This window comes from Centruroides vittatus, unplaced genomic scaffold (genome assembly GCF_030686945.1).
Source record: "Centruroides vittatus isolate TY-2023 unplaced genomic scaffold, ASM3068694v2 contig_329, whole genome shotgun sequence".
Lineage (NCBI taxonomy): Eukaryota > Metazoa > Arthropoda > Arachnida > Scorpiones > Buthidae > Centruroides > Centruroides vittatus.
In genome coordinates this window covers 2,080,801-2,086,403 of record NW_027122113.1, presented here as the reverse complement: position 1 = coordinate 2,086,403, position 5,603 = coordinate 2,080,801, and positions in this window count along the sequence as shown.

Below are 5,603 nucleotides of genomic sequence, written 5' to 3'. Positions count from 1 at the left end.
GTGGCACTACGATACAAGATACATTTGACAAATGATGTCTTGTTTCATCTTGTCCCCTAGGAGATATATTATATTTATATATATCTTTTATATATAAATTAATATAAAAATATTAAATTAAATAAGTTTTAAAAATCGAGAAAAATTCTTATAATTATTTTAAGAATTTAAAAATTTGATACAGTATTTTTGAAATTAAAATGTATTTCAAAATTTTATTATATAACATAAAACTTAATTGTCGCGCGGATATAATAAAGCGAAATTTATTTTTTCGTGCAATATAAATGCTATTTTTACTTGTGGGGGAAAAATTCTTTCGCCTGCGGGCACTATAAGAGAGCTTCGAGCCCATTTTTGATTCGCCCAGACGCACAATGGCCATGTCCGAATCTTCACTCCCGAAAAACTTTTCGCCGGAATTTCGATCCACCCGATTTGATTCCAGATCCCGCAGAGCGTTAGGCTGGCACCTTATATTCTCGGACAGCCGGCAGTCTTGCTACTTTAATTAATTACTAGTAAACTGATTGACAGCCGGATTACCGAGAAGGTTAAGGCCGTTAGCCTACCGCTCTGAGGTAACTGGAATCAAATGCGGCAAAAAATTCCTCATAGACAGTCTGTCCTGCGGATACGTCGAGCTCCGTCCCTCCGTCCAGGGCATTTTCCTTATCGCCCCGGCTGAACCCACAATGGATGTGGAAAAAAGACTCTCTTAGTTTCCTTGGACGGAGAATCCAAGGAGATTTGGTTTGATTCGATGAAAGTCTTATTATGAAGCAAAATTGAATTGTTACAAATTGTCGGCTAATTTTCCTGTTATTTCGTTAATTATTTTTATCATGAATTTCCGGAATCAACATGACTAAATGTTACGAAAATTCTCTTATGTATACAATATTTGGAATGTCAATACGAGAAAGGAAGTATATGTATTTTTCTTATGCTAAAAATATGATGGTTTGTTGATCCAATGTTTCTTAATTAAACTGTATCTGCGTTTGTGTGTTTATTTATAATTTGTTTAATGTTCTTGATTATGATTTTTGTTAGTTAGTTCTATTTAATAAAAGTAAAAGAACAATTTATGGAATTCTTCAAGATTGAGTGATTTGAATATAGTTTTGGCACGCATTCTTCAGACAAGAATACGCCAATTTGAGATTCCACGCAAAAACGAATGACCATACAAATTCGTGTGGCCCGAAGACCACTTCACTTAGGGTTTTTTTTCAGATTTTTAGAACCCTTTCCACTCTGAGAGTACTAAAGATCCAAACTTCTTAGGTTTAGAACAGAGGTGGCAAACCTATATGCGTGCCAAAAGTGACACATAAGGAGAAAGCATATGACACGTAACGTAGGGCCTATCATATGATTTCGATTTATCATCTCTTTTCATCCTTTCGGTTTATCGCCTAATCATTGTTTTTTGAATCGAAGTCTAAAACTTTGGCACGCAAGAACATCTTTAAGGCTAAGGATGCGTACTATATGGCAAGCGGTTGAAAAGATTCGCCATTCCTAGTCAAGAATATGGTTAGTCGTGAGCGATAATTTAGAAGTTTCTTTAAAGTTTTGAATAGAAATCTGTAAATATATTTGCGTGAGACGCAGTAGTTGTCGTTATTTCCATGTGTTTTTTTTTTTTACTCTTTCCGCCCTGTGGGCACTAAGAGGGCCTCTTTTAGTAGGCCCATTATGGGTTCGGCCAGGCCCACAATGGGGCGACCGGGTGGGGAGGGACGGGGCCCGACATATCCGAACGGACCACCCCCGAAAAATTCCTGGGGATTTTTCGACCCGCTCGGATTCGATTCCGGGTCCCCCAGAGCGGTAGGCTGCCACCTTGACCGCTCGGCCATCCGGCCGCTTATTTCCATGTGTTTGAAATAATTCTCATGCATTGTTTGGCGACAAAAATAATACCAAAAAGTATGAGAATTCTGTGTAAATAATATTAATTTTTGTAATTAAAAAATGTGTGACGTTATTACACTATGTAGAAATCCAGTTTCATTTATATTATAAATAGTTTAATTGTTGATTTTGTCAGTCTTAGGCTCGGCTTTGTTTATAATGGCGAGTGAGAGATCCTCGGTTATCCAGATCACACAACTTATAAAAATTCTTAAAATCTGACAGACTTTAATGTAAATACTTCGAAAAGAAACAGCCTCCAACTTTTTAATGACTTATCGTTCGGTGACAAATTATGCAACTCTGTAAATAAACAGAAATCTTGAAAAGGCAATAGAGCCTACCTCCCAAAACAGTCTTCCTCCTACCTTCTCCGACACGACACTATTTCTCTTCGATGATTATTTGTGATGTAACGAATAGTATATTCGGCCTCAGCCGAATACCGAATATTCGGCTAGGAGCGTGGCCGAATACCAAATATTCGGCCAGGAGCGTTGCCGAATGGCCGAATATTCGGCCAAACTATTCGACTTGATTAACGCACGTACGAAAATTGGCGCGCAAACCGCATTATGGCAAAATCGCGCACCGTGCTCTCTATTGGCCCGCTGTCACTATGATTTTTTCTTCCATTAGGTCTAAATTATTTAAATTAATTAATTAAATTATAATTATTAAAGTTAATATGAGACGGAGCCTAACATCTACCTCTAGTGCCAAATTGGTTTATAATTTACGTAATAGCCGTAAATAGCCCGCTATGATTCGGAGTTGTTGGTATTTAGATGTAAGTTATAACTTATAAGTTATTTTATTTGCAATCGATCTTTTTAACTCTTTAATGAAACACTAAAATTTTGTTTTTACTACGTATTTGTGGACTGAATAGTACCCTAAGGATATACTTTTGTGGTGACATAATATGGTCTGGTTTCTGTCCAGTTGTGGAACAGTTCAAATATATCGTATAAATATTAAAATATACGCGAATACGAATATAACATAATTAACTAAACAATAACATTAATGCCCGATACATTCTAACCTACACGCCATCAATTCCATAAGATATCGGGCTAGATAAAGGTTATATTATTATTTAATTACGAAATAATTTAATACTAGAATTAGATGCTATTTCTTATTAACTTTAATAATTATAGTTTAATGTTCAGCATTAATAAAAGTTACAAAAATGATTAATTTACTGTGTTTTTGTTATTTCTTACTCCTGTTTTTAGGTATTCGGTATTAGACGGCCGGATGGCCGAGCGGTAAAGGTGGCAGCCTACCGCTCTGGGGGACCCGGGATCGAATCCGAGCGGGTCGAATAATCCCCAGGAATTTTTCGGGGGGTGGTCCGTTCGGATATGTCGGGCCCCGTCCCTCACCACCCGGTCGCCCCATTGTGGGCCTGGCCGAACCCATAATGGGCCTACTTAAAGAGGCCCTCTTAGTGCCCACAGGGCGGAAAGAGTTAAAAAAAAAAAAAAAAAAAAAAAAAAAAAAAAGGTATTCGGCCGAATAGTGAAAAATAGGCCGAATAGGCCGAATACCGGGTAGTAACCGAATATTCGTTACATCACTAATGATTATACAAATATCGAAATTTTTAGCATGAGATAAACTTTGTCAAGTTGTCAAATTAATCTCCGTTTATAATGTCAACGCTTTACACGACATGCTCTGTGTTTTTATGAGAAAAGACAATCAATTTTTCATCTCCTCAGTCAGGAGTTAAAAATATTTTAATACATCAATCACATGCACTAAATTATCTAAATTTATTTTTCAAAACTCAATAATTACCAGAGTTCCTTCGGCCGTCAATTTAAAGTTTTACAATCGAACGTTTACACTTCCCGGGACGAGGACCAAAGGGTTGGATTTATGGGAAGCAGTGTATTGGTTATTTCATTTTGTTCTCAGTGGCGTAGCTAGGGGGTGCGGTAGGTGCGGTCCGCACCGGGCCCCTGGAAAGCGATAAGCCCATGGGGGCCCCAAAATCACAAGAACAAAGACCCGAAAAATTTTTTCGGGTGCCCACAAATCTGGTTGCGCACCGGGCCCGGAGAACCGTAGCTACGCCACTGTTTGTTCTTACAAGTTTGTGCCATTAATGAAGACCAAGATGCTTTTTTCATGCTCTTAGTGAGTGGTTTGGCTGGGTGACGAGAGATGGGGTCTGATGCAGTTTTCTTTAACTATTTGTGGTTTTTAATTTTTAAAATCGATAACATTTTTTGACGTATGCTCTCATCTCACGCACTACTTTTGCAATTCAATAATCGATGTTCGAAACAATACTTTCATTGTATTCAATACGCCTTTGTTGACCAACACGAACGTTAACGCTATACTGGAATTAGAACACTTCTATATTCGAATTGAATTTTATTAAAAAAACTAAAGATATATGCACCATCCGAACAAAATATGAGTATCGTAGTCGTTCGCCATTTTTTTCCGACCTACTTATCAAATTTTATAATGTTCCGTCCATTCCTTCCCGAGATATCGATATTTGTCGTTTCACTTAGAAATTCTTTCTCCTTCGACAAAAAAGTTACGTTTCGTACGAATTCTGGATTAGAGGTGGTAAAATCCAGTTCCGTTTCTGGAACTGGAACTGCTGGAACTGATTCGAGTCCGAATTCTGCATAGCAAATTCCAAATTCTGCATAGCAATGATAATTGGATTTGCTCGTATTACGACACAAAACGTAGGCTATTCGTATATACCACGGATGGGCAAACCATTTTGAGTCCGCGTGCCGTATAGTAATCATTCTCATCTATAAAAAGTTAATGCGTGTCAAAGATTTAGACTTCGAATAAAGATATTTAAATAAATGGAACGAATGTGCTTTAAATACAGTAAATATAAAGAAGCTTATTGAAAGAAAGGATGATCGCGTGATAAACCGAAAAGATTATTGAAAAAGATAGGTGATAAACCGAGATCGTGTGATACGTTACGTGCTAGATGATATCTCTCAACGTGCCACTTCTTCGTTCATGCGTACCATAGGTTCGCCACCCCTGGTATATACGATTCTACAGGGGTTCCAAAAGTTTCCGTACATACAAAGGTGAAATGTAACTTTATTCACAAAACATTAAAATGTCAGCATTAAGATTTGTGCCAGTGAATTGAAGGAGTAAGGCAACGGAACACATAGATGATCTGCCAATGGGGTAACTTCTGCCAGGACTTCCTATGTGGAAAGTCCTGGCAGACTCTTTGGCATTGGATTTTGGGACTCTTTGTATAAACTACGGTGAAATACGTACAGAATTCAAAGTATTCTCGCGAAGATTGTATCCTCATATTAATAGTGACATCTGTGAACTTACCGAAAGTACAGCAACAACTGCGGTGTATGAGGAATCGCTTTTGCTGTCTTATTGGATTTGGTGTTAAACCCGATACAATTCGATACGATCATTGATAAATGCGTCTTCATTTGTTGAAAATATTTAATTCGTCTAAATTAGACCATTTCCCAAAGACGCCATTCAAAGGTGTTGTTGGAAAAATAAAACACTAGTAACTTGCTTCGAATAATACTGTAATTCGAAATATATTTAAAGAATTATTTTCAAACTTATCTTTCCATTTCTTTCTCCACTATGAAGAATCCATATACAGTACGTTTTTTTACATATCACAATTT